Consider the following 10,454-nt stretch of genomic DNA (forward strand, 5'->3'; position numbering starts at 1 on the left):
GGGGCTAAGGATCTCCTATTACTCCTTCTCGAGCTATTATCTAGCCTAAGATCTTAAGTGATGGATTTACTCTACTAAATACAAATAAAAACTAAACACAAGATTTGCTAGCAAATTAGAGAGAACAAGCAATAAGCAAGCAAGAGAATCAATGAAGTGCAAAAGGCCTATGGATGTGGATCCCCTTGAGGGGTTATCATGCAACATGGATGATGATTTAAAGATGCAAGGGTAAATTGGACCATGAGATTCCAAGATTAGAACAACCCCCAATTTCTCGTCGATTGAACCCCTAATCCCATACTGAACATAGATAGGAATTTCTTCCAAATCTACATTCCCTACGATTGCATTAAGTACAAGGAAATCTCGCTTAGGAATAAACCTACTCTTCTTCGGATTAAACCTACATGGAGGGCTACCAAACACCCAATTTCTCGGCGTGATGATACAAGTATCCCCTTCTAATCCATTCATGACCCTAATACATGCGAGCAAAGTCACATCTACATGCATCATTCATAAAAGAGCTACGGATTTCTCCTTGGTGTAACACTTAGCATGAAAACAATGGATTAGATCTCAAACATACCCAAGCATAGAATTAACAAGTAATCATCCAAAATACATGATAAAAACCCCCAAGGTTCACCGACACCCGGTGGCCTTGAGGGGTCTAGTGTGTCATCATCTCATAACAAAGCATACAATCAAGCAAAACATGAAACAAAAGACATAGTATGACACTCCCTAGATGAAATGGTGAAGGATGAGGCGAGAATATGCCGAATGATGCTTCCCCCGCAAAAGGAATGCCGAATGACGCTTCCTCTAGCCGCGGTTCTCCTTCCTTCAAGTCGTGATCGATCTCCCCTTTGAATGATGTTGCCTTCTTGCCTTGAGAGCCTTGGACCTTGGGCTTGAATGATCTTCTAGCTTTCTTGCCCTTCTTCTTCTCCCCAAGGTCACCCAAAAATCTCCCAAATGATCTCCCAAAAAGTCGGCCAACAAAAGTCTTCTAATCAGCCCTAAAAGTGAGTATATATACCCCTGAGGGCATACAGGGCGTATAGGGGTCATATGGGGAGTCGTATAGCACTCAGAAACCCTAGATTCGCATTCCATACAGGGGTGCATACAGCGTCCATCGGCCCCGTATCTCTGGGTAGTATGGAAAATCTGGATAGAACACCAAATCAATCCACTTTTCTAGATTGCATACGGCCCCCATACTTTGGGTAGTATGGGGGTAGTATGAAAATTCTCGTTTTTCTTCTCTTTTTGCCAAAATGATATCTTCTTGTTCTCCATGGCTTCCATATGCCCTACAAGCAAATAATAGACGATTAAGCGCGAAACGGGCATCAAACCTCACAAAATACATGGAAAGTGCATACGATACATATATGAAAACACCTACATTTAGACACTTATCAACTAGATTCAGTAACTTCATTAGCGGCTTAAGTGAATTCGTTGAGTAAGAAGTTAGACCTTCTAACTTCTAATAGAGTGGCGGCCATGACTACTTGCACCAGGGATGGTGGAGGACATGCTCCCTCCGATTGCCTGATCTATATTGGTGATGCATCTTCAATGGAGAAAGTTGATTTTGTGGGTGATGCAATGAGGAACCAAGGGAATCCATATAGCAACACCTACAAACCGGGTTGTAAGAATCATCCCAATTTTTCTTGGAGCAACCAAGGACCACAAAGAACTCAATGAATTAGAGGTAGAATAAATCACACAAGAGCGGAAAGGGGATGCTCCGCTACCTCTCGACTCACCCTCTCAACCCTCTCCAATCTAGCTTTGTCTACCTGTCGTGGTGTGTCACTCACTCACAAAGGTTACCAACAAGAACTCTCAACCCAAGTGTCACTCTAAGGGAGTATTCATACAATTAATACATTCAAGATTGGAACTCAATAAAAACATCAATTAATGAAAGCATAATAACAATGTTCAATGAAACAAATACATCATAGGGTTCACAATCCAAGTACCCACTAGGGGGTTTAGCTCTCCATGGAGCTAATTACAATCAATGAAATTGAATGTAGAAATAATAAATCCATAGAAAACCCACTTGATAGTCGTGACGATGGTCTACTCATCCAAAGGTCCTTTTGTCCGTCCTAGGATACACTTCACCAAATCGGTGCCGACGAAAGCTCTCCCACTAACCTTCTTCCAAATGGAGCATCATATCAGAGCCATAGAACCTCTTTCAATCCCTAGCCAATACCTCTCAAAACCCTAGCCGCAGCCCTCTCTCAAGCTACGAAAAAGATGGAGAAAAGAATGCTGAAATCGGGGCTGAAATTGGCTTTTAAAGAACTGGAATCAGGAATCCACATGCCCGTGTGGATATTCTACACGGGCTTGTGGAATTAACACATATGCGTGTGGAATTTTCACTCGCCCATGTGGCTTTTCTGGCCAACTCCTTCTTCAGCCGGCTATGAACAGTACCTGCTACAGTATTTTACTACAATATCACTATAGTACCCTGCTACAGTACTGGTCCGAAACACTCCCGAAACCATGCTTTCATCGAGGTAACTTAAACGGGCACACGTTTACGTCGTAGATCGCTTTGCTTCTTCAATGAACTGCCGCGTTCGTGGAGATCTTGTTGCACATGCACAAACAGAAATACTTAGAATGTGACTGCCTTTGTGCCCCTCCAAATCATTTTGCTAGCTTGAATACAAGGAGGTTGGCACACATTCTAGCATTTTGAACCCGACTTATGTTTTCACTTTTGAAGCTTCTCAAGATTTCCTCAAAATGGTGCAGTCACGATCTACATTGGCTTCTTTCTCTAAGATTCGGCTTCACAAACCTGTATGCTGAAAGTAACATAAATACACACATATTAGTGTTAAAACCCAATAAAAATAAAGCTCATCATAAGGAAAGAACACTTCGCATTCTTATCACAGAAACACTTATCAGCCTCCGTTATAATTTGGAATGAGATGGTCAAAGCTTTTCTTGCTAGACACTTTCCTATGGGGAAGTCGGCTAATCTTCTCAATGAGATATCGTCGTTTGTGCAAATGGAGTTAGAGTCATTGTTTGAGACATGGGAGTGCTTCAAGGATCTTTTGCGGAGGTGGCCACATCACGGATTTCCCGAATTGATGATTATTCAGACTTTCTACAATGGGTTGAATCCGAGTACACGACAGTTGTTAGATGCCGCCGCAAGAGGTACAATGTGGAGTAAAACCCCAGAAGAAGCCCGACAGTTAGTGGAAGACATGGCCATGAACAGTTATCTGTGGAATGCGCGGGAAAGGAAAAAGGTGGCCGGGCTCCATGAAATAGATGCAGTAACTTCATTAGCGGCTCAAGTGGAATCATTGAGTAAGAAGTTAGACCTTCTAACTTCTAATAGAGTGGCGGCTATGACTATTTGCACCGGGTATGGTGGAGGACATGCTCTCTCTGATTGCCCGATCTCTATTGGTGATGCATCTTCAATGGAGAAAGTCGATTTTGTGGGTAATGCAATGAGGAACCAAGGGGATCTATATAGCAACATCTACAATCCAGGTTGGAAGAGTCATCCCAATTTTTCTTGGAGCAACCAAGGACCACAAAAGGCCATGGCACTAACGGGTTTCCAACAACAACATGCCCCAAACATGGAGAACTGAGATTCAGGCTTGGAAACCAGAATGACCGATTTAGAGAAGGCCTTGACTAGGTCTGTGCAATCGTCAAATACAAGGTTTCAATCAGTTAAGGCTACACTTCGCAACCACACCGCTTCTTTATACAATCTTGAGAATCAAGTGGGCAAATTGCAAAGTCTTTATCGGAAAGACCACAAGGAAGCTTACCAAGTAATACCGAAACCAATCCTACAGAGCATGTGAAGGCCATCACTTTGAGAAGTTGTCATGAGGTTAAGGGTAAGCTTTCGAGTGAGAAACGCAACGTAGACGCACCTGAGGTCATAGAGGTCGAGGAGGGAGCAAACAAAGAGAATTAGGTGGCACCCCCACTTTTTAAGCCAAGAATCTCTTATCCCACTAGATTGAAGAATGACCAATGGGATGAACAGTACAAGAAGTTCCTGCGTTTGTTTAAGCAACTCCACATCAACATTCCCTTTGTTGAGGCATTGTCCCAAATGCCTAAGTATGCAAAATTCTTGAAGGACTTGTTATCCAACAAGCGAAAGTTGGAGGAGAGTGCTTCAATGATCTTAGATGCCTCTTGCTTGGTGGTTTTGCAAAAGAATATGCCAAACAAGAAGAAAGACCCGGGAAGCTTCATCATACCATGCAACATTAGCAATTTCGGTGAAGAAATGGCATTGGTAGACTCAGGGGCCAGTATCAACGTCATGCCATATTCTTTCTTTTAGAAGCTAGACTTGGGAGAGCCTAGGCTCACTCAGATGATATTACAATTGTCGGACCGAATGGTGAGAGATCCGAGTTGCATTATTGATGACCTGCTTGTTAAGGTGGACAAGTACATTTTTCCTGTTGACTTTGTAGTGTTGGATGTCGATGAGGATGCGGATGTTCCTTTGATACTTGGGAGGCCATTCTTACACACTTCTAAGGCATTAATTGACATGGACGGCGGGGAGCTGACACTGAGGGTTTGAGATGATAAGCTCAAATACCGCCTCGCCAAAACCATGCGGCATTCTCTCAACTTTGATGATACTTTGTATTTTATAGACACTTGATAAGTTCTTGTGCGATATGAATGCGAAGCGTTCATTCCTTATGTTGAGCATTACTTTTCTCAGGTTTTTACATTAATATTTGTGTTTTTATGTTACTTTTACGCAGGTAGGGCTGTGAGGCCGAGTATGAAGGAAATAGGCCAATGTGGATCATAATGTACTTATTTTGGAGGAGATCTTGCTAAAGTTCAAACGCGAAGACATAGGACAGGTGTGAGATGCTAGAGTGTGTGCCAACCTCCTCGCATTCGAGTGAGCACATCCATTTGGAGGGGCACAAAGGCAGTCACACTCGAGCATTTCGACCTATGCATATAAGAACAAGAGTTCCACCAACATGTATATCATTGAAGAAGCAAGTGATTCAAGACGTGAACGTGTGGAAATTATTATAGCAACACTGTAGCAATTACTATAGCAACACTGTAGCAATTACTATAGCAACACTATTCACAGCCGGCCGAGAAATCAGAGAAACAGAGAATCCACACGGGCGTGTGGAAATTATCTACCCCCGTGTGGAAATTCCGCACGGGCGCGTGTAGCGTCCACGCCCGTGGAGTTGCCCGATTCTAGCCCTATTTAAAGCCGATTCAGCCCCGATTTTGGTATTCTTTTCTCCATCTTTTCCTCAACTTGAGAGAGGGCTTCAGCTAGGGTTTTGAGGGGTATTGGCCAAGGTTTTGGAGGGTATCTATGGCTCTGACATTGTCATTCCTGAGGAAGAAGGTTGGTAGGGGAGCTTCCATCGAGGCGTATCCTATACCGGACAAGGGAATCCTTGGACGACGAGTAGAGGACTCTCCGCAAGACCATCGACACGACCATCGAGGGGGTTTCTTTATGGATTCATTGCTTTTACATTCAATTTCTTTGATTGTACTTAGCTCGATGGAGAGCTAAACCCCTAGTGGGTACTTGGGTGATTGTGAACCCTACGATGTATTCATTTCTTTGAACTTCTTTATTATGCTTTCAATAAATTGATGTTTATTGTGAGTTCCAACCTTGAATGCTTGATTGTATGATTATTTCCCCTAGAGTGACACTAGGGTTGAGAGTTCTTGTTGGTAACCTTGTGAGTGAGTGACACACCATGAGCGTTAGACAAAGCTAGGTTGGAGAGGGTTGAGAGGGTGAGTCGAGAGGTACAGGAGTGTCCCCTTTCCCCTCCGACGTGATAGATTCTACCTCCGTTCCTTGAGTTCTTTGCGGCCATAATAGAGTGAATGGCCTAAGGGATGAACCTCTGCTAGGGCCTAGTTGTGCGTGCAATGGAGTGAAGCGTTGAGGGGATCTTACTATCTAGGGCTTAATTGTGGCTAGGGACCTTCCGCCTGGACCAAAGGGTTATGTTTATAATTAGGAAGCGATTTATCACTTGGAATCCCTAGAGCTCATTGCAACTTTATTCGAGTGCGAGGTTGAGAGGTTATTTAATCTCTCCTCCGGGACATGAATAGAGTTAGGCATAGTTGACCTTAGATTTTGGACTATGTATGTAAGGATTTCCACGACTCACAATTGCATTGATTAGGAAGCATAATAGAGAGTTCTTGCACTTGAAACGATTTTCCTAGGTGAAGCATCATCCGAGTACCCCATCTTTATCGATTGCCTTGCCTCCTCCTTACTTTTGCTCTCTTACTTGTTGCTTTTAATTGTTGAGAATTAAATCATTATCACACTTATCATTGTTGATACTCCACATAGCTAAGAATCGAATTAAGTGTATTTACTCCCTACTCCCTGTGCACTCGACCCGCTCACCCAGGATTATTACTTCGACAAACCCGTGCACTTGTGGGATATACACAAGATGATCTTGTCAAAATTTTGGTGCCGTTGCCGGGGAGCTAGGCATTTAGAGATACTTTGCACTTTGTTTTCCTAGCTATTTCACCACGCATTCTAATTCATATCTTCTTATTCTATCATCGTTCTGATTTTCTTTTTCTTTATTTTTGGTGCAGCTCCAGGTTATGACCCGAGGGAATCCATCAATATTGATTGAAGGAGACCCTGGGCTTGAACGTACACTTAGAAGAAAAGGGAAAGAACATGTGCAAGAACAGCATAATATAGCTGATTTGTAAGAAGAAGGATCTGAAAACATGGCAGAACAAAATGAGCAACAACGAACATTATCCGATTATGCCAGACCTTCAGTGTTGGGGACACAATCGAGTATTGTGCGTCCCCCAATTACAGCTCAAAACTTCGAGCTAAAGCCGGCATTCATCCATATCTGCTAGCAGTCCCGCACAATTCAACGGTTTTGGCCGATGAGGATCCAAACAGTCACATAGAGAGCTTCCTCGAGGGTGTGCGACATGCTCAAAGATAAATGGTGTGACGGATGATGCCATCAAGTTGAGAGCCTTTCCATTTTCCTTAAAGGGGAAAGCAAAGCAGTGGCTACACTCATTACCTAGAGCATCAATCACTACATGGGAGGAGATGGTAGAAGATTTTCTAGCCCGTTATTTCCTTCCCGGAAAATCAGCAAAGCTTAGGAATGAGATCTCATCCTTTGTGCAGTTGGAATTGGAGTCTCTATTTGAGACATGGGAAAGGTTCAAGGAACTCCTGCGCAAGTGTCCGCAACACGGATTCCCGGAGTGGATGATTGTTCAAACCTTCTACAATGGTTTGAACCTGAGTATAAGGCAACTCTTGGATACGGCGGCAGGAGGTACCTTAGGAAGCAAGACCCCCGATGAGGCTCGTCAATTGATTGAGCAAATGGGGTTAAATAGCTTCCAGTGGAACACTAGGGAGAAGAAATAGGTGGCCGGTCTCCATGAAATTAATGCGGTAACTTCATTGGCGGCCCAAGTGGAGAGTTTGAGTAAGAAGGTAGATCTTATAGCATCGAATAGAGTTGTGGCCATGACCAATTGCACCGGTTGTGGTGGAGGACATGCTCCCTCCGATTATCGAATCGTCATTGGTGATGTTTCTTCAATTGATAACGTTGACTTTGTAGGTAATGGAATGAGACCTCAAGGGAATGCATACAGCAACACCTACAATTCAGGTTGGAAGAATCATCCCAACTTTTCATGGAGTAATCAAGGACCATAGAAGACCATGGGGCCATCGGGTTTCCAATAACAACAACAAGCCCCTCAAGTGGAAAACAGAATTTCAGGCTTGGAAACCTGAATGACAGATTTGGAGACGCACTTTGCTAGATTTGTTCAATCGGAAAAACAAGGTTTGAATCAGTCGAGGCTACACTTCACAATCACACTGCCTCCTTGCACAATCTTGAAAATCAAGTAGGGCAAATTGCGAAGTCTCTCTCCGAAAGGCCACATGGAAGTTTACCAAGCAACACGAAAACCAACCCTAGAGAACATGTGAAGGCGATCACTTTGAGAAGTGGTCGTGAGGTTGAAGAGAGGCTTCCGAGTGAGAAGCTGAAAGAACACACACCCGAGGTTGTAGAGGTTGAGGAGGGAGCAAACAAAGAGAAAGAGGTGGCAATCCCACCTTTAAGGCCAAGAATCCCTTATCCCTCTAGATTGAAGAATAACCAAGGGGATGAACAGTATAAGAAGTTCCTGAGTTTGTTCAAGCAACTCCACATCAACATTCCTTTTGTTGAGGCATTTTCTCAAATGCCTAAGTATGCGAAGTTCCGGAAAGACCTATTGACCAACAATAGGAAATTGGAGGAGAGTGCTTCAGTGGTGCTTGATGCTTCATGCTCGGCGGTGTTGCAAAAGAACATGCCGAACAAGAAGAAAGACCCGGGAAGCTTCATCATTCCGTGTAACATCGGCAACTTAGTTGAGGAAATGGCATTGGTAGATTCAGGGGAGAGGATCAACGTCATGCCATATACTTTCTTCCAAAAGCTAGGCTTGGGTGAGCCTAGGCCTACTCGGATGACTTTACAATTGGCGGACCGAACAGTGCGACATCCGAGAGGCATCATTGAAGATGTGCTTGTCAAGGTAGACAAGTACATTTTTCCGGTTGACTTTGTAGTGCTAGATGTCGATGAGGATGCAGATGTACCTTTGATACTTGGGAGACCGTTCTTGCGGACTTCCAAAGCATTGATTGACATGGACGGTGGGGAGCTCACTTTGAGAGTTGGAGATGATAAGCTCACATACCCCCTTGCTGAAGCCATGCGGCATTCTCTCAATTTTGATGATACTCTATACTTTGTAGACACTAATGATGAAATTGTTGATGAATATATGCAGGAAATGTTCAACCCGGATCCGTATGTAGGATTGTTCGACCAAGAGGAGAGTAATGAAGAAGTAATGATGCTTGGTTCGACTGAAGAAGTAACATTTACCCCGGGGATCTTGAAGAAGGTGCTCTGGAAAATGAAGAGGGCTCGGAGATGCCACCGAAAACGCTCCAAGATTGTTGGAGACGTACATGAGCCAAGGAAGTTGGACAAACCATTGCTAGGTGGTCCGAAGCCTCCTCAAGAGACTTTGCTCATTATGCTTCCAAGCCATGGGTAAGAGGGCAACCTTCATTCATGAACCCCCGTGAGCTAAGAAAGATACGTCAAGCTTAGTGACGTTAAACAAGCGCTTCTTGGGAGGCAACCCAAGTGTTTACTGTTTTCGTATCTGTCAGTTTAGTTGTTTACATGAATAAACTGTTAATTGTTGGTGTTTTTAATGTTTAGATGTTTGTGCTGCATTTTTATTGTGGGTTTTCAAATTCATCGTGTGTTTTATGAAGAATTGGCGAAGTTTGGTCGTTTGAGTTCTATTTTGTGTTTTTATCTGGTAAATTTTGCATAATAAGGCAGGCTCTGAGTGTGTAAACATGTTCAGAATATTTCTGCAGAGCCTGCGGAGTTTTTCTAAGTCATCCGTAGAAAGTAAAACACACCGGCGTACTTCCGCACGCCTGATGTGTACCGAGCTCATCCGGCAGAGGGCAATAGTGGCGTGCGGCAGTCCCTGTGGATGACCATGCGACTGGCGCACGCCCGTGTGTGGGTAATTTCTCGCGACGGGCGGTGAAATCCTGCAATAATGGGCGGTATTTTCCCGAGAACACACAGGCATGGACTCTGCAGTGACTTGTGAACCACATTAATGGGCGTGGGTAATTTCCACACGCCCGTGCGCGACAATTTCCAGGTTGCCTTCCATCCTGAAAAACACAGGGGTATGCGGCTGCCTCGTGAGTTGGGCGTGGAATGTAAACAGGAATTGCGACGGGCGCATGAAGACTTGATATTACTTTTCTCGGTTGTTCGTGGAAGTTACGTGGGCGTGCGTCACTGGTGGTCAGCACGGGCGTGGATATTTCCCTCACGCTCGTGGAGACTGGATTCTAAGTCAGTGAGAGTTTTTCCGAGAGCCATTGTGGGTGTGCGTGACGCCTGCGGGAGCTTTTGAAGTAAGGGGCAATACTGGGCGTGGGGAATTTCCACACGCCCATGTGGGATGCATGTAATCAAAAGTCACGAGTTCTGCTTAAAGAGATATTTTCTCCTCTTCACGACTCCTTCACTTGAAAACATCACAATACTCTCCGAGTCCGTTATTAGTGATTGTCGAGACTCCATTTCTGACAGACTCAATTTCTGGATGCTACTATACTACGGGAGCTGTGAGGGCTAATGAGTTCGAAGGAGATCGTGAGGATCTAGTTTCAGAAGGCGGTTGGGCGGTAGTTACCGACTATTAGAGCCAACCATCCGATAGTTCACACTCTTTAGAAGCGTTTCCTCATTCGAGTT

At 44.1% G+C, this 10,454-nt stretch overlaps 2 non-coding genes across 2 annotated transcripts; both read right to left on the bottom strand.

Moving 5' to 3' along the window:
• Window positions 1-3,035: 3,035 nt before the first annotated feature.
• Window positions 3,036-3,142, bottom strand: LOC120279834. Its single transcript, XR_005542134.1, has one exon. It is a non-coding gene; the product is annotated as a small nucleolar RNA R71 (small nucleolar RNA).
• A 4,086-nt stretch (window positions 3,143-7,228) lies between these two features.
• Window positions 7,229-7,335, bottom strand: LOC120279911. Its single transcript, XR_005542213.1, has one exon. It is a non-coding gene; the product is annotated as a small nucleolar RNA R71 (small nucleolar RNA).
• Window positions 7,336-10,454: the final 3,119 nt, after the last annotated feature.

The sequence above is a fragment of the Dioscorea cayenensis genome, chromosome 16 (genome assembly GCF_009730915.1).
Source record: "Dioscorea cayenensis subsp. rotundata cultivar TDr96_F1 chromosome 16, TDr96_F1_v2_PseudoChromosome.rev07_lg8_w22 25.fasta, whole genome shotgun sequence".
Classification (NCBI taxonomy): Eukaryota; Viridiplantae; Streptophyta; class Magnoliopsida; order Dioscoreales; family Dioscoreaceae; genus Dioscorea; species Dioscorea cayenensis.